The sequence below is a fragment of the Symphalangus syndactylus genome, chromosome 9, assembly GCF_028878055.3.
Source record: "Symphalangus syndactylus isolate Jambi chromosome 9, NHGRI_mSymSyn1-v2.1_pri, whole genome shotgun sequence".
Taxonomy (NCBI): Eukaryota; Metazoa; Chordata; class Mammalia; order Primates; family Hylobatidae; genus Symphalangus; species Symphalangus syndactylus.
This window is the reverse complement of record NC_072431.2, coordinates 76,304,172-76,324,268: the sequence shown is the minus strand read 5'-3', so window position 1 is coordinate 76,324,268 and position 20,097 is coordinate 76,304,172. Positions and strand designations below refer to the sequence as shown.

Sequence of the window (20,097 nt, the reverse complement as noted above, 5' to 3'; positions counted from 1 at the left end):
AAGCTTGTGACTGACCAGCTATAAACCTGGGTTCCCAGGACCCTTCCTTGGGTTCCATTAATTTGCTAGAGCAACTCAGAGAACTCAGCTAAACACTTACTTACATTTTCCCATTTATCATAAAGGACATTGCAAAGGATTCAGGTGCCAGAGAGACAGATGAGATGCACAGGGCAAGAAATGTGGGGAGAAGCAGAGCTTCCATGCCCTTTTTTGAATTGGAGCCAACCCCAGGCATCTCTATGTGTTCAGCAATCTGGAAGCTTTCTGAACTCAGCCTTTTGGGTTTTTATGGAGGTTTCATTATGCAGTCATAGTTGGTTAAATCATTGTCCACTGATGATCAACTCAACCTTCAGTTCCTCTCCCCTTCCTAGAGATTAGAAGGTGGGGCTGGAAGTTCCAACCCCCTCATTACACAGGTGGTTTGTTCCCTGGGAAGCCAGCCCTCACTCTAAGGCTATCCAGGAGCCCACTGAGAGCCACCCTGTTAGAACAAAAGATGCTTTTGTCACTCAGTACATTACAAAGGAGCTCTGTGTCAGAAACTAGGATTAAAGAACAAATACAGAACAAATGATTCCTCCAGCACCCCTACTGCAAGGATTTTAAGAACTCTATCTCAGGATAAAGACCTGAGGGTAAAGACCACTATATATATTTCTTACTACAGATACCAAGAAAATAACACATTAATGGTAAATTAATACTCAAAAATTATATAAAAATAGCAAAGAACTGTCACTTTAAATATATTAAAGTTAGAAAGGTAGAAATATAAATACTCATATAAAATCTTTAGCCTGAAGCAAAATCTTTTTAAGGTATTTTATATGTAAAAAATACTTTTATTTTATATGTATTTACATATATTTTATATGTGTATGCTATATTTATGTTTGTATATATGTCATTTATGTATCTATTATATTTACATTCATATTTATATGTTTGTTATATATTACATATCTATGTTACATTTTAAATTTAAATTACTTTATTCTGTCATTATGCATATATATACACATATTCAAATACAGAAATACACATACAGATATCTACCTACAAGATTTAAACATTATTTTCCAATTGAAGTTTTACAAGCAGTAGAGTTTAGTAATTGTAAATAAATAAGAAGAATTTTCTTCTACTAAAGTTCATCATTTCCATATAGAAAGGATCAAAATCCTCATTTTTTTCTAAATACAGCTAAGAAAAAATTATTGTTTAATAGCTAAGCATTTCGAAAGTTTGATGTTAAGCCAACTTAGAAGTTACATTAGTACATCAGCTAAGGCTGTAATGAGCTGACTATGCCTGTCTCCTTTGACTGATGGTAGCCATTTGAACAAACAAACAAAGCCTCAAGGCAGCTGTTGAAGTAGACACAGTAACCCATTACATTATTTTAAGGTAAAACCATAGTAAATGTTTCAGACCATAGATTGTTCACATAAGATTTCTCTTCTTTTGTTTTAACCAGAAGAAAATCACATACTTCAAACCATTATGTTAAGAACATAGTTTTCATTAAATCCTGATTTTATTTTGGACCAATTAGCAAGCTGAAAAGCAGGAACCAAAGCTAAGTGCTAATCACTGAAAAATTAATATATGTGAAAATGAATAAATTCTGAAACTAATATTTTAATTGTTAATACAAATAGTTTGTGATTTTATAAGCATATTATGTTGAAATACAAAACAAATTGTTCATTCAAAATCTGCATCACATTGTCAATAGCTGGCTTGTAATGCCAAAAGTGCACCATATTTTTCTTAGTAACTTGACATGAGATTCTATTCCAGGAAACTCTGAGATTCTGCCATTTTAATTACAGGTGCAAGAGCAAATGCTCATTCTCTTGTCCCACCTTAACCTACCTTGAAGCACACATATAAAACCAAATGATTACTTGGGACATTTCAAACTAAACTGCTTTCACTTCAGGCTCTCTCTCAGGAATACCTCATTTACTACTCCATATCTCTAAAATCATTTTAGAAATTGTCTTCGGGGCAATAAGAATAAAAAAGGAATGAAGGCCCATAAGCTGCAGATATTTAACACATAAATATGCTATTTATAAGCAACAAGTTTTTGCACTCCAGAATTTTAAGGTATGTAATGGCTTATGAGGAGAGATACGCATTTAAGCTGAAGGACCCAAATGCTTTAAGGGACATAATACTCCAGAATGTTCTGCTTCAGAGAACACTGTTTCTAAAAATCACTTTCAGGGAAAGGGCCTATTTTGGCTCACTGTTAAATGATTGCATTTCTATCCAGTTCATTCATTTGACATCCACTGGAATTCTCTGTAGAGTCAGAGATTGAAGCAAGCTTCAGTTAATATCTCAGAAGACACATAAGATGTGGATGTCAATTGGGCCCATTCAAATCTACGAATATGACCAGGAATATTTGGAAATTGTCTATCATGCCAAGAAAGATAATAGCTTTCTGAAAGCAAATAGTTTAAATGCTTAGAGTACAACATGGAGGAAATAAAGGAAGTATTTATCTGTGAGAGAGGACACAGTTAATCCACTTAATTTGAATTTGAATTAAAACCACTCTGCAAAGATATTCCAAATTGTTCAGCCAATTGTATAAGCAAAACATTTTTTATTTGTCTTTACTTTTGAAGAAATTAAAAATACTTTGAATTTCAGAACATGAATGACTAAGGAGCCATCGTAATAATATCATAATGACATATGGAATAACTGTCTAAATTGCTTCCTTCAAATGTCCTCTAGCTTTTATTATTTCTTAATTATTAAATATATCAAAATTACAAAATATTTTATCTAGTATATTTTAAGCTTAAAGAATGGTGCTAAAACCAATGTATCCATCTAAAGAAATGATGTCACCAGTTCTTTTAAAACCTGCCCTGCACGCCTTACATCACATCACCTCCCCACCCCCACCCTGAGGCAAATAGCTGCTAGCCTAGGTTCCTCTGAAATACTCCCCTGAATTTCCTTAAAGGTTTTACCACCTATAAATGATTCTCTAAACAATATGTTGTTCAGATTTGCCTGGTTTGACCTTACAATAAAGCAGTCATTTTGTATGTTTTCTTTTCAAGTCGGGATCTTGCTGTGTCACCCAGGCCAGGCTGGAGTGCAGTGGCACAATCAGGACTCCCTGCAGCCTTGACCTCCTGGGCTCAAACAATCTTCCCCAATTTAGCTTCCTGAATAGCTAGGACTACAGGGCATGCCACCATGCCCGGCTAATTTTTTGTATTTTTTTGTAAAGAAGGGATCTTGCTATGTGGCCCATGATGGTCTCGAATTTCTGGGCTCAAGCAATCTGTCTCCCTCAGCCTCCCAAAGTGCTGGGACTACCATGCCCAGCCCTTCTGTGACTTTCTTTTTCTGTTCCCCAGCATTAGATTTCTGAGCTTGTCCAGGCTGATGTCTAGCTTTGATTCACCATTTTCCACTCTGGATATATTATGTCAATAAGCCAAAATTTATTCATCGGTTGTTAGACATTTGAACTGTTTCACCTTGAGGCCATGGCAACCAATGTTGCCACAAATATTCTTTTATATTTCTACTGGGACACAGACATAATAAATGCCTCACACTAAGTACCTAAGGGTGGCATCTTTTATATTCATAAAATTGCTGAGTATTTTTGTTTCTATTCTCTGGAAGAATTTACATAAAATTCTAAGTATTTGCGTGTTGGATGTTTGGTTAAAAAAATCACCTATAAAACCATCTGGGCAGGGTATTTGTTTTGGGAAGAATTTTAACTTTGTTTTCTATTTTGATAATTGTGCTGTTTGAATCTAAAGTTGAGGTTCTTGCAAAGCGGACTCAGTTACATTCCCAGTGGATATGAGGTGTCTGGCCCCTGCTTCTAATGTCCAGCACAGCTGAATTGGGGCAAACCACAACAATTGCAGGGTTGAGGCCCATTTCCCAGCTCATATGTGGAGGATGCATTTCTCATTTGATGTCTCTCCCTTCTCTGGGGCCCCTGGCTGTCATCACTACTGGATAACAAACCTCTTTTCCAGAACCCACATAGAGGCATGCTACCTCAGTATGGGATTGTGAGCAGCCACAGCAATGGCTTGATTTAGCATGTATTATTGATTTCCCATCTAAATGTTTCAGATATTCTCACATTGTAATAAAGGGCAATTTTTTTGTCATATAGCTTTTTCTAAAAATTTCAATTTAATTTTTTCTGCAGTAATGAGTTATTCACAATTTGACTCAATTATTCCTCTGTTAGTGATTTGCTATGTAGTTATTTCTAATGCCTAATAGAGCCAATGAGCCATTGTTAGAGAAATCTGTAGTTTTTAAATGAGATTTTAAAAAAAATCAGTTGTTGATTCTTTTTCCTCATATTTCCTTTTTTTCTGTTTTCCACCTTCTGTTCTGAATACTAAGTATGTTTGCTAAGTTAATCATCACCACATTCTTTGGAGATAGGAACTAATACTACCTTATACAGATATTAAGACTAAGACTCAGAATGGTCAAGGAATTTTTCAAAATCACCTCACTAGTAAGTGGAAGGGTCAGAATTTAATTCTGTGGGCAGAGGTTGTACACAGGACTTTCCTCTGAGGCAGCTGTAAGGATATTCTATTTTCGGTGTATCTATGGGTTTTTCTTTACGGTTGAGCTTCATAGAAGGTTTTTGAGTGATCAGTTATAGATTATGCAGTAAGATTCCTTAATATGACTTTTAAATGAACAAAGGTTTTGATTAAAAATGAAAAGGCAGACTAGGAATAGAGCATAGCAGAATGTCTAGCAATATAATAAACAGCATCTGAGACAATTACTGAACTGGAAGTTAGAGTTGAAGAAATTATGTAGAAGGCAACCAAAATATAAGGAAATAAACATATAAAAGACAGGTGGAAAGGTATAGGAGAGAAAATGAAAAGGTCAAACATACTACTGATCCGAGTTTTAGGAGGAGAGAAAAAGGTTAGGGGTGGAGTGGGATCATAGTCTAAGAGGTAACACGTGAGAATTGTTTAGAATTAATGAGCAAAATGAATCTTTAAATTCAGGAGAGCTAACAAACATCACACCAGGTACATGAAAGAACAGAATAAAACTACAAAACAAGCAAAGCAAAGAAAATCATTTAAAACAGCCAAGAGAACAGAGATTTTCCGTAAAAGAATGGCGATTAGACCAACAATGAGCTTCCCAATATACTAACGGAAGCCAGAGACAGCAAGATAGTATTTTCTGAATTCCTGGAGCACATGGCTGCCAGCTGAGAATTACTCAGTGAGATACCCTAGGGATGTTTTGCACAAGTGCATCGGGGGCATGTACCAGGGTATTTATTGCAGCATGGACTTAAGCAAAGTACTATATCATTTAAAAATGCATTGAAGGTATGTGGTAACAGCTACATATGAAGATAAAGGTAAATGGTTAAATTTGGAGATGACAAATAGGAAAGATTCAAAGACATTGCCAGGGATTCAAGAAATTTAGAACAGTTGGTTCCTTGACAGAAAATGAGGCCATGTCACCAATAGAAGAAAATGAGAAAGAACCTTGAAATAGAGTTTTAAAGGACAAATTTTCAAAGAAAGAAAAGATGATTTCAGAGATTATCTGGAAAGAAAATTTTACTTAGAACGTATGCTACTGAAATTACAACCAAACTGAAAGTTCCAGTTATTTTGTTAGAGAACAAAGTATTCTTTACCATTACTTTGTGACAAGGCCTGAGCATGCTCTAGAGTTTTCAAATTTGATCTTCGTCACCTGATTCTTTTATGCCAATGTTATAGTAAAACTAATATGGCTAGAAATTTATAAGCCAAGAAATAACCATTCTGTTTTTATGTCAGGTATATGTGTGTGTAAATCTATTCACTTTTTTCCACACCACTTCTAAGTACCTAGAGCAAATAGCCACTATCTTTCACAGAAACTACACAGTAGCTTCTTAATTGTTCCTTGTAGTTTCAATCTTGCTTTGTGACAGTTAATCAATCCTCCACATAGCAAACATAATTATGTTATAATATAACTAAGATCATGTCGTACCCCAGGTTAGCACATCTCATAAAATCCAACGCACCAACATCCCATCACCTAAAAGTCCTCGCGGGAACTGAATCGACCTCCTTCTCTAGCTTGCCCTGGGCTCCTTTTCTCTATCTCACAGCTTCTTTCTATTTCAGTGTCTCTCATGAGGCAAAATGCATGGTACTTGACACATTCTCTTACTTCTGCTCACAACACTCTTCATAGCTCTCCATCTGGCTAACTGATGCATCCTTCCAGTCTCATCCTAAATACCCTTCCCTGGAGAGGCCCTCCCTAGCCACCCAATTTAAATTACTTCTAGCTGTTTAACTCTCCTATAACACCTTGCACATTTTCTTGTGTTAAAGGAATATTATAATACAGAGACGTTCTATTTTACATGTTTCATATGTGTATTAGAGCATTATATTCCTAATTCCTCCCTCCCATGCCATGTATCACTACCCTCATTCATTTCACTTACACATAAGCTATAATCATAGAATATATCAGTTATTATTATTTTGAACAAACTGTTGTCTGTTAGCTCAATTGAAAATAAGGAAATAGAAGATTTTATTTTATCTTCACTTATTTCTTCCCTAAAGTTTCCCTTTCTTTATGTAGCTCCAAGTTTCTGATCTGTATAATATTTTTTCTCTCTAAAGAATGTTTTTAAAAACCACTTTTTGCACGGCAGGTCTACTGACAATACATTCCCTCAGTTTTTGTTTGTCTGAGAAAGTTTTTATTTCTCTTTCACTTTTGAAGGGTAATTTTGCATGGTACAGAATTACAGGCTGGTGGTTTTTCCTCAATACTTTGAATTTTTCACTCTCTCTCTTCTTGCTTGCCTGGTTTCTGAGACGTCAGATGTAATTCTTATAATTACTCCTCTATAAATAAGATGTTTTTCCCTCTGGCTTCAGTCAGTATGTTTTCTTTATTTTGGATTTTCCACAGTTTGAATATTATATGCCTGAATATAAGTGTAGGGCTTTTTCCTTCTCTCTTTTTGTACTTTTTTTCTTCTTGGCATTTATCCTACTTGGTATTCTCTCCACTTCCTGAAATTGTGGTTTGGTGTCACATTAATTGGTGAAGTTCTTAGTCATTATTATTTCAAATATTTCTTCTGTTCCTTTTTCTCTTTCTTTCTTCTTGCATTCCCTGTGTTTGTGTGTTACGCCTTTTGTAATTGTCTCAAATCCTTTAATATTCTATTTTTTTTTTCAGTCTTTTTTTTGCTTTGCTTTTCAATTTCGGAAGTTTTTACTGACATATCTTCAAGTATGAAAATTCTCTCCTCAGCCATGTCCAGCCCATTAAAAGCATTTAAAATTTTTCTGTGACAGTGTTTTTGATTCTAGAATTTATTTAATTCTGTCTTAGAATGTCCAACTCTCTGCTTCCATTGCCCATCTGTTCTTGGATGTTGCCTACTTTTTCCAACAAAGCCTTTAACATTATTCTTTCATGTTCCTAATCTTATAATTCCCACACCCCTGCCATATCTGAGTCTGGTTCTGATGCTTGTTCTGCCTTTTCAAGCTGTATGTTTTGCCTTTTAGTATGCCTTGTAATTTTTTGTTGAAAGTATAATGTGAAGTACCTGGTACTGTTTCCTACAGAGATTTCCGCTTTGCTATGCTGTGATTCACATTACTTGTTTGTCTGTTTCTCCACTTTCAGCATAGTGGTTTGTCCTGAGACCTCACTTTTCTGTGGGTCTAAGAAGGGCTGTTGATTTTCAGTTCATTCAGCTTTTCACTTGTTGTTAGGATGGAGTAACAGCTTCCCAGCTTATTCCCAGCCAGGCCAAAGGACAGAATCAAATTTCCTTTTAAGTACACAGTTTATAAACAGTTATATTTGTGACTTTGTTTCTGTTCTTTTTAGCTTTCTAGGATAGACATTCAAAAAATAATCATCCTTACACTTAGCAACTTATTTGTAGTACTATTCTCATTCTCAAGTACATAGTAGAAAATCTGTCAATATTTCAGATTTAAGGAAAAAGAATTAGGTCCTAAATATATTTAGTCACTGCAGCAGATATGTGCTACTATTTTTGTGATCATCATTCTGCTTAAACATTCTCTATTGAGTTACAGCTTTTAAAAACTCCTAACTACTAGTTAAAACTAAGAAACTTTTATTTGTGCTTAAATGCGCTTTGATCTCCAGTGGGTGTTCACATGAATAACAAGTCATTTTTGAAATTCATGTGCCAAATTACTCTCTCTTAGATGGTATTTACTTGTAAGAACACCAGGCAATATGTTGTAGTCATTGCCTTAAGGTTTACAGTGGGTTTGACTTCTATAAACATTAATGAGAATCACTTGGCTGCTTCTATGCATAAAGTACTAGAATCCGGTCCCTAGATTATGTCACTTTTGCATCTGTATGGCTAACGCACGTCATTAAGCCATAATGGTAAACATAACTACTTAGAAGTCATGTTTCACCTTTTCCTCCTGTGGATCCCAAATCAAATTGTGAACAATTAATTGTGGATTACAACACCACTGCAGAGTAATTTTCAATAGGAATATATTAAGAGAGCCTACACCATTTCTGAAGTTTCAACTGATAAGAAGTGACAACTCTTAGAAAGGCAGTCCTTACAAATCCACAATATACAAGGGTAGGAAAAGTAAATACGATCTTCAATATAATTAGACAAAGAAATTGGCAGATATATTTAACTCTTAAAAGTTCTGCCAGGACCCTATGCTTAAAAACTGTGGGGTAATTTAAAGTATTCCAATCAAGTTTGGATTCCATTTTTGTGGCTGATCATCAGCAAGTACATTTTTCCTAAATAAAGAAATAATATTTGTAGAACTTTAAAATATCATCTCTTCTTTCCTGGCTTTCATGTGCTCTGTGATAACTTGATTAGGCCAGGGAAGAAGAAGAGATATTTGAGTGGCCTGGACATGGCATGTAAAAATGACTCAGCCAACAGCTGGAAAGAAGCTGCTGGCCTTCAGGTCAGTATTTACTGGGGTGTGGTGAATTAAAACCAGATGTGCAAGCATGGACAGCTGCAGAGGAAATGCTTCTCAGTGCTATTTGCCAGCTGTGTTCCACAAAGTGGAGATAAAAGTGGTGGCAGTCAGGCAAGATCCCTGTTCTCATGATCCTTACCTTCTAATGGGGAGAGACAGCATATTTGGCCAGTGAGCACTGCTCCAACTCCTTGGACTGAGGGCCACTTTATACTCTTAAAAATTGAGATCTCATCAAAACTTTTGTTTATGTGAGTTATATCCACTGATGTTTACTGTAGTCAGAATTAACACTGTGGCATTTTAAGATTTTATTTATTTATTTCTACATAACAGGAAAGTAATTACACATTAACATGAAAATATTTTTATGAAAAAATAACTCCATTTAAAAAATTAAAACAATGAAAAGAGTGTTTTTGTTTTACATTTTTGCAAATCTTTGTAACATCTACTTTCATTGAAAATGGCTGGATTCTCATATCTGTGTTGGCGTTAAATATTGTTACATGTTGTTTTGGATGAAGTGTATAAAGAAGATCTACCATGGAAAAGGTAGGCATATTTTAATAGCCTTTCAGCTATTCTTTGATATTACACTGAAGGGAGGCAGCTTCATAAAAATGAATTGCAATGTGGGATCTGAAGTCATATCTTTCCAGACTCTGTTATATACAAATCCTTTCATCTGGCACTTTGAATGGATCTTTTACCCATTCATGATTCTGTAATATCATGTATTAGTCATCTGCAAAATAATGAATCACAGGTTTATGAAGATCTTCCAAATGTTGACACATTTGATTACACTATATATAATCGCATTTGTTAGTATCATCTCAAATATCATCAAAAAGACTTTAAATCTTGGGAAGCTGTCAATGGTAGCAGATACAAAGCTTTAATTTTATTATTGGCAACAAAATACCATCAGTTTTATGATAGGCTCATTTTATTCATTCTCAAGAAATAAAGAATCTTGGCTTTATTCAAGCCAAGATAATTTTTTATGAAAAAGTCTCTAGTCCAGCTCACAACTTAATTTCACAAGCACTTTTCCTCGAGAATTCCATCATACTCTGGTATGCTGTGGAAGTACTTAACATAGACTTCCTATTTCATAGAACAGAACATTAATAATACAGGTACTAATAGCTCAAAATACAGTGAAATTAACTTTTTGTGCTTCATCAAGAGACATTCTTTTGTTTTTTTGTTTTTTTTGGTTTTTTTTTGAGACAGAGTCTTGCTCTGTCATCCAGGCTGGAGTGCAGTGGTACAATCTCATCTCACCACAAAGTCCACCTCCCAGGTTCAAGCGATTCTCCTGCCTCAGCCTCCCAAGTAGCTGGGATTACAGGTGCATGCCACCATGCCTGGCTAATTTTTGTATTTTTAGAGTTTGCCATGTTGGTCAGGCTGGTCTCGAACTCCTGACCTCAGGTGATCCACTTGTCTCGGCCTCCCAAAGTGCTGGGATTACAGGCGTGAGCCACCACTCACAGCCAACAGACATTCTTAAGTAAAACTGGTTTTATGTATTTATTTGTTTGTTTTACTGCTAGTATTGCCAATGAAGAGTTCAATGACCTGCTAGTACAGCTTGCTGCCACTGCACTGACATGCACTGAGCCATCGCAGACTGTGATGGCTTAGTATAATTAAAAATTGTTTTCAATTTTTGTAAACCTATAGAAAGTGTTATGAATACATGGGATACACTTTGAGAACGACTGGAGTAAACAAATAAATTATCAAGATAATCACAGATATGATAAGGGATGCAATTATAATAAAATATGATGGGGGATGATTGATCACTGGAATATAACTTACTAAAGAGTTCTTTCTTCACTTCCCCATCAAAGCTAGTAATATGTCGGCTAAGTAACCTGGATGACTATTACTTGTCTTGATTAGTCTTGATTAGAACTCTCCACAATTCAAATTATTTATCAGAATAGTGACTGAAAATTTAGTTTTGTGTGTAAAAAAATTATAAGCTCCATGAATGCATATTTTGTTCTGTTAAACTTTTATTCTTAATAAATCATTCTGGATCTGACTTAAGTTATATATGTGTGCACGTGTGCATTCATGTGTGTGTGTGTGTGTTTGTGTAGAATGAATAAATTATTGAGACCAGAGAGGACATAAATTTGAGAGAAAGAATTGGGCATGATGAGTTCTGTTTCTCCATTACGAACATGAAAGGGGTCTTGGCTGTCTACTTGGCAGATGGCTAATGCAAGGTGGAATATGTGGGGCTGGTCCTTAGCAGGGAATCTGGGCTGGAGATAAAGATGTGGACACTCTCAGCTTATAGCTGCCAATTAAGACTAATCTCACACAAGACTTGCTGATAGTCTGTAAAGGGAAAATGGCCAGGGATAAGATCCTGAGGCACACTGACATTTGGAGAGTAAGTGAGAAACCTAGAGAAAAAAATTGAGAAGTGCTCCCCTACACACCTGCCCTAACCCAAAACTATCACTTTTCCTATACTAATTATTATTTTGCATATTTATCTAATTCTTCAAAGAACAGATTTTAATCTATTTTATTTTACAGGTTTAACAGATTTTAAAATGAGTTTATTTTAATCATCTTTGTATCCTTAGCAACTAGTACAAAATACCCATCAATTTCGATTCATTTTTTGAGTTACTATTTCAATAAATGTAAGTTTATCATTTAAATTTTGGGAGTGTTTTTCACTCAGATTTTCTTTCATTCCTGTTAGGAAACAACCAAGATAAGATTGTTGTTGTAATAGGATTATCTCCAATCATCGGATTGATTAAATGTTCTCTAACCTGTACCTTGCAGTGTTTCTTGAAAAACATCCTTCCTTAGTCCTTGATTTCTGAAAAAAAAAAAATGGATTTTAGTCAGTGAGCATTAGGAGTTGAAGAAAATGAGTTCATCTTTGGCTGACAAGTCAATAGGATTCTGCTGCTTACTTTTTTTTTAATGCCTCTAAAGCTTTCATTCTCAAAATGCATGGGAATAAGCCATTGAGAAAGTGCATCAATAACAAAATCATATAGGGCTGTGTATACACATACTCGGTAAAATCTACCTATGATTTTCGAAAATATTTATTAAATTCCAAAACCTAATTCTCTAAAGGTATAAGGCCAATATTAATAACTTTTATTTGATATCAAGAAACACCTTATATCAAACTTGATAAAGGAGTTACTCTCTGAACTAGGAAAATCAAATCTAATTTTCAGTTACCTAAAATTAAGAAAAAAATAGATCACCATTAGCACTAAGTTTGTGTAAAATACAAAATGTCAAATGTATGAATCAGCCTGATATAATTAAGACCTCTGCTCCATGGAACTATTAAAATAGAAATACACAAACATAAGTCAACAAGCAAATTGTACAATGTAAACTATACATACCCATGTAAACCATACACACCCATGCATACACACGCACTCATAAAACAATGTTCCAGAGAAAAACACAAGCTTCAATAAACAGCAAATCATAAAATTTAGTTTGCTTTTTCAGTAGCAAATGAAAATATATAGAACTTCAGGAAATGAGAAAGCTGGAGGATTCTTGAAGAGGACTTGAGCTGTCTTTTAGGATGAATCATCTCCCAAATTCATGAACACAGAAATACCCCATGGATTTTTACTCACAGTCTGCTGGCCACACAGGGAAGAGGAGATATGAGATCATAGGATAGTAGCAGGTACAAAACTGGTACAGGTTGAATAGCCCAAATCCAAAAATCCCAAGTCTGAAATGTTACAAAATTCTAAACTTTTCGAGTACTGACAAGACGATCTCAAAAAAAGTACTCATTGGAACAATTCAGATTTTGGATTTTTGGATTCAGAATACCCAACCAGGAAGTATAATGCAAACATCCCAAAATAAAAAAAAAATCCAAAATTCAAAATGCTTCTGGTCTTAAGCATTTTGGATAAGAGACAATCTTTCCTTTACATTTAATAATGGCAAATAAAATGTTTCATCTAAATTGCCTAGTATTGTTGTACATTATTTTAAATCTGCCATTTCAGTGTGGCCTAACGTCCTCAAGCCAAGGTTGATAAAAATGCTAAATATTAACTTAAATTACAAAATACATTACAGATAGAGTCAATGTCCACATCATGTCTCTGCAGAAGCGAGCTGTTAACAGGCACTGGTGGGATGCCTTGCCGTTAAGAGGCTATAGTCTGATGTGAGTTGCTTTATTCTCATCCCGCAAACATCCAATCCTCTCCAGACACACGTACTCAGGGCTGTGTCTAGGTTTAGCGGGTCCGCCAAAGCTTACACAATTTAAAGAAAACAGCTTCAAACTGGTCAACAAAATTATAACACATGTTAAAATATGTCGCCTTTTGAAACCTATCTTCTGGCTGCGTGCATTTCCAGCTTTGTGACTCCTCTGCCCCACATCCATCCAGCCCCAGCCCTGCAGGACACATCCTCACTGCCACGCCATCTTCGTTTCCTGACCCCGTGACACCAGCTTACCCTCTCTTAGTCATTTGATCTCCTCTTCAGCTTTGCCTCAAACTTACACAGACAATTCTGGACTTCCAGATATTTGGATTTTAGAGTTTTGCACATTAGAACCCACAGATGCCACCAGCCTACCTTCTGTCTTCTGTTGTGGATTTCACACGACTTCCTGGGGACCTGACGACCAGACTCCCCTCTGATGGAAAGCAACTGACCTCAATTGACTGAGCAGGAATGTCTGCACCTGGCAGGATAGAACATGTGGCCCGAATGCTGAGCACATCCTCTGCATACGTCCTCTGCATGTGGCTTGTGAATAATGCTGTTTGGGATTTGATCTACTTACTGGTTGTTCCATATGAGTATATGCAGTTTTCCTTCTCTGAACCTGATGTCATTACTTCACTGTCATAGCTTTACCTGGCTGGCTGCCTCCTGTCACACTAGCCCATGCACTGGTCACAGAAATACATTTGGGCTGGAAAAAAACCAAGACCTTGAGTGAGCAATTGCTCCATTGGCTAAATCTTGGGCAAGGCTTTCTCCTGGGACTTATTGCTGGAAAATTACACCAAATCTTCTCTACTTAGGTTTGAAAACATTCTTTTGATTTTCATTTTTACCACTATTTAATAAAAATTCTGCCCCAAACCAAAGCAACTCAGTTTTAACAATCTGTTAGTACTGAAAACTCGTATACTTTTAAAATGTCCAAAGTTACCTCTTTTATGAGTCAGGCAATATCAAAAAGTGTGTATCTCAATATAATCAAATATGTTCTTTAAAGAATTTTAGAAAAGTTAGTGGAACAAACAAACAAATGCTGTTTTCAATAACATTGTAATGGAAGTTGAACATTTTTATAGTTTCTTTTTTTCTAATAGTGATTCCATCAATAGCATCCGTGTATATCATCTAACTTAATCTTCACCTCAACTCTGGGACTCAGTGAAGGATGATACAACCTCCAATAACATCATTCTCTTGATATTTCGAGAATAATATTTTGGAGGTATTATCTGTGCAGTTCAACAGCTTTAGCAAAAGATTTATCTCTTTCAGCAGAGCAGAAATTTAGCCTGACAAAAGTGGGGAGGTAGAGAATTGGCGTCGAAAAAGTTTCCCCTTTCCTGTCTCAGTTGAAAGGAAAGGTCACAGAATATGGGTCTGAATGAGACTTACATAGTTTTGAACTTCATGTGGAGCCCCAAACACCACAAGCTGTATACCCTTCAATCAAAATGAAAATTATAGCTCTGAGCTGCATTTCTATCAGAGAAAAGCAAATGTTGTGATTTTTGCACTGAAATCAAATTTAACTGGAATGATTCAATAAAATGATGGTGTCATTTTGAATGTTGCACTCTTTCTTAAAGTTTGATTAGTCTAGACACCTGAGTTGAGAAATGACTGTTGCCTGATACTTCAAAGCACACTTGACAACTTTGATTAAATATTTATGTTAAATGTACATGACTTAAAATGAAATGTGTTCCAATCAAGACACTAGCAAGCAGAACATACGTAACTCGTCAGCGTTAGAGCTCTGGTTTCGGGCAGTTTGATTTGAGGTTCAGCCAACTCCAGAGGTGCAGCTCTCCAACTTCCACTACTTAAATGGGGGTCACAGCAAGTCTGCATTTCACATGGTAGTATCCAAGCAACTCAATATCCAGTAATTCCCTGGAATTGTTGAAAAGAATAAAAAGTAAGCAAGGAGCAGCTTGTTGTATTCTCTCTTCCCTCCTCGTATTACAACCATAAACCCCCATAATTTTAGAGCACTGTCGAGGGCAACTCTCTTAATCTTTTTTTTTTTTTTTTTTGAGACGGAGTCTCACTCTGTCACCCAGGCTGGAGTGCAGTGGCGCGATCTCGGCTCACTGCAAGCTCCGCCTCCCGGGTTCACGCCATTCTCCTGCCTCAGCCTCCGGAGTAGCTGGGACTACAGGCGCCCGCCACCGCGCCCGGCTAATTTTTTGTATTTTTAGTAGAGACGGGGTTTCACCGTGTTAACCAGGATGGTCTCGATCTCCCGACCTTGTGATCCACCCGCCTCGGCCTCCCAAAGTGCTGGGATTACAGGCGTGAGCCACCGCGCCCGGCCGACTCTCTTAATCTTTTAAAACGTTTTAAAAACGTTTGTAATTCCGGTTCTTATTCCTAATTACTTGAGAATTTATATGTGTTTGTTCAATTCAAAACAACCCTATTGCATTTTCTTTTGAAGTAAGCTATCCATAACATATTTGCATTTGCATTTATCTTCTGAGAGAAATAATTAATATCAGCTTAATTGCTGAAGTCAGGAACTTGGACGCCATGTTTAGCTTCCGTTTGTCATTCCTCCCACACTCTAGCTGGTGGAAAGCATCATTAAGCCTAGCTGACGTGCTTTGTATCTGTCATCCTCCAGACAAGCCCAGAACCAAGACTGGCTCTCCATGGCCTTGCGTCACCCTAGGCTGTGGCACCAATTCTAACTCACGCCTCGGCTTGTGTGCATCTCTACACCACCACAATCTAGCCACACATTCCAGAAAGATGTTAAGTAAATCTAATCTGACATTCTGGTTGCTTTGAATCTACATTCATTAATTCTAAAGGCATTGCTTACATTTTATCACGTGATTTTTTTACTTTTTATCTTTGTATCATATTTTACAGAGATAAGTATGCAATTTTTGTTTTGATTATATTTACTGAAAAAATGCATGCTTACTTCACAGAAAATCCAATGACAATTATTTTTAAAAGTGAAACCTGGGCTGGGCACAGTGGCTCACGCCTGTAATACCAGCACTTTGGGAGGCTGAGGCAGGTGAATCACTTGAGGTTAGGAGTTTGAGACCAGCCTGGCCAACATGGTGAAACCCGGTCACTACCAAAAATACAAAAAATTAGCCGGGCGTGGTGGTGGGCACCTGTAGTCCTAGCTACTCAGGAGGCTGAAGCAGGAGAATCGCTTGAACCCAGGAGGCAGAGGTTGCAGTGAGCAAGGTTTTGCCATTGCACTCCAGCCTGGGTGACAAGAACAAAAGTCTGTCTCAAAAAAAAAATTAAATTAAATAAGTAAATAGGTTAATAAATAAATAAATAAAATTTTTTAAAAGTGAAAACTGAATGACCTCTTCCTTGTACTCACTCAAGATTAATCAGTGTTAACAGAGTATTGTCTATCTCCCAGATATTAGAATGTATTCAATGGCTTCCCATTGCTGACAGCATAAATCATACCCTCCTTAGAATTCTTTTTTGGACCTTCCCTCTCTTTTTCCTTGCAAAGTGGAGCACAGACTGGAATGGGAGGAAAATGCACAATGTGTTTGAAATTTTGCCTCTGTTTACTGCACCCATTTATTTCTCAAACTTGACATTAAACAACACTTCCTCTAGCAAACTTTTCCTATTGGCTTCTCTTAGGGCTTTTTGTTTGAAAGAAAAGCAGATACTCAAGCCATCACTAGTTGGGTACTAGCAGTTGCTTTCAGGATATACAAGTTATTTGAAAATAAAGCTTCAATTACGATAGATTTCATGGAAGCTGCAATTAGCATTGAGACAGCATCATCATCCTTTTTCCTGGTGTCTCCATTTTTATCTTATGTCATTTCTGAGGCTCTTTGAAGCCAGGCCCTTTTCAGTAGTTGAAAACCTTTTATTTGCTGCTTTCTCATAATGCTGATTGTTACGTAAGTTTGATTGTCTTGGCCCTGGCTTAAAGTTACAAAGCCTTCTGCCTTTTGCCTTCCTGGTTGTTTACCCAGCTTTCGTATTTCCGAATTGGATATTACTGCAAAAAATACTTTGGGTACAATATATATTTTTTTCCTTTTAGGTCACAAGATGTACATCGCTGGCCCCAGCTGGATTTTCCCAGGGTCAGGTGCCCATTCCCACCTAATCAAAGGTAAGGATGGAGTTGGCTCTCTGTGTGAGCCGGTTGGGGAGGGGATGCAATGGTTAATTTCATGTGTCAACTTGTCCAGGTTATGGTATCAAGTTCTTTGGTCAAATACTAAACCAAATGCTGCTCTGAAGGTATTTTATAAATGCTACAATCAATTGACTTTAAGTAAAATAAAAGTCATCCTTGATAATACAGATGAGCTTCATTCAATCAGTCAAAGACCTTAAGAGAATGATATCTGCCTCCAGACCTTACCACAGAAATCCTGCTGAGTTCCCAGATGCCAGGCTACCTTACAGATGTGGGACTTGCCAGCCCCACAACCGCATAAGCCAATCTGATCCTTAAAATATCTATCTATCATCTATCTATCTATCTATCTATCTATCTATCTATCTATCTATATCATCTATCTATCTATCTATCATCTATCTATCTATCTATCATCTATCTATCTATCTATGTATCATCTATCTATCTATCTGTCTCTATTTGTCTGTCTGTCTATCTATCTATCTGTCTGTCTCTGTGTCTATTTGTCTATCTGTCTATTGTCTTTCTATATCTATCTATCTCTACCTATCTGTGTCTATCTGTCTATATCTATCTATCTATCTCTGTCTGTCTGTCTATCTATCTGTCTCATTGTCTATCTATCTCTCTGTCTGTCTGTAGTCTGGACATCTGTGTCTAGTTGTCTATCTATCTATCTATCTATCTTTCTGTCTATCTATGAAGATCACATCTATCCTACTGCTACTGTTTCTCTGGAGACCTCTGACTGATATGTAAATTAATCTCTATTTCAAGGCAATAGTGGGTTGGCACCATAGAGCATTCCTTTGACAGTGTTCTGTTGTGTTAACAAGGTAATGTTAACTGCCATTACAAAATAACCCAAAAGGTCAGCTCCAACAATGGAGATGAATGCCTTGCACACATAGGGCCACTGCATGTGTTCCTGGTGAGGAGTTGGCTTCCACACACTGTGAGGTGCTCAGGCCTCTCCCATCACAGGGCTTTGCCTTCTCCTAAAGGCTCGGTATCCTTCCATCCGGCTGTTGGGTGAGGAAAGAGAGTGGATGGGTGCCTCTTCCATTAGGCTCCCTGGTGCAGAAGTGAAACACTTCAATTCTCTTCATGTTCCATTGATGTAACAGGTCATGAGTCCTCACACGTTTTCAAGAGTTTGGAAAATGATCTCCCTTGCCAGGTTGCCAATCTTCAAAGGGAGGTCTATACTGTGGAAGAAAAAGAAAAAATTTATGTGCATTTACCCTGTTTAATACACTCATCATATATAGTATTTTTGCAACAGCAACAATAACATTCTTAATTTAGTACATAATTATACATGTCATATACTTAATATACAAAATATTTTCCTTGCTAACCTGTATGATTTCAAATGCCTGGAACAATAAATAATTCATGTCATTACTTGAGAGTATGTAAATTTTAATATGTTAAGATATACTGGCAAAGTTCTAAAAGTTGCAATTTTATGGGAGGCCAAATTATGTACATATTAGTTTGTCTGAAGACTTGAGCCAAAAGGAAACTAACAGACTTTTGAGCTACAATATGGACATAATGTCATGAAGCAGGAACGTTATGCTCCATTGCAGGACACTTCTGCTGACCTGCACCTAGAATACCCTATTCTGTGCCGATGACTCAGATGTAGGAATGATGATGTGCAACGGTTGGCATGCAGAGAACAATGAGAAAAAGAACTGAGTTGTGCAAAGACATGAGGAAAGGACATGAGGCTCTTAATAACAGCTGCCAAGTATTGCAGTCTGGAATCTGGAGCAAAGTGATTCAATTCTGACCACTGCCTGTGAGTAAACGGGATTTTATTTTTCAATACTTTTGTTTAATAGTACCTCCTTCATTACATGTGAACAGCACTCCAGGATAGTAAATCATGAACTGGGAATAAAGCCTGTAATTTTAATTAACATATTTTAAAATGCTTCTAATTTGTATGCATTCGATCAAATTTTCATTTGCATTGAACTATTTTTTCTTTCTCATGTAATGTTTGACATTACCATTTCTTTCTTTAATGAAATACTAATATTTAATAAAATATATTACATTCTTAATGTGACTTGTCAGGAATTTGTCTTCCTTAAATATTTGTGTAATGAAAATGAAACCTCACTGCACGTGGAATCTCAGCCGACAAGTAAAAAGAAGCATTTTTGTATCAGCGTTTTCTTGTTTCCTCTTACAATGTTTCCTTCCTCTCACCTCCATGTGGCCAAAATAAATGACCAGAGTGGCTCATCCTCACTACTGTCTCCCTTGCAGTGCAGCCTCTATAACCATGCTCTGGGCAAGCGGGTACTTATCGGGGGACAGGCTCCAGTAATGGAGCATGCAATGCAAAAACTGGCATTAAAACTATGTTGGGCACGGCGTCTCACACTTGTAATCCCTGCACTTTAGGAGGCAGAGGGGCGGACCACCTGAGGTCAGGAGTTCGAGACCAGCCTGACCAATATGGTGAAATCCCATCTCTACTAAAAATACAAAATCAGCAGGGTGTGGTGGCAGGTGCCTATAATCCCAGCTACTTGGGAGGCTAAGGCAGGAGAATCATTTGAATCTGGGAAGCGG

General features: G+C 36.8%; 1 long non-coding RNA gene across 1 annotated transcript; it reads left to right on the top strand.

Annotated features, from left to right (window-relative positions):
- The first annotated feature begins 520 nt into the window (after nucleotides 1–520).
- Nucleotides 521–19,574, top strand: LOC129489139 (uncharacterized). The gene is made up of 3 exons (XR_008659912.1): nucleotides 521–641; nucleotides 17,398–17,469; nucleotides 18,630–19,574. It is a non-coding gene; the product is annotated as an uncharacterized lncRNA (long non-coding RNA).
- Nucleotides 19,575–20,097: the final 523 nt, after the last annotated feature.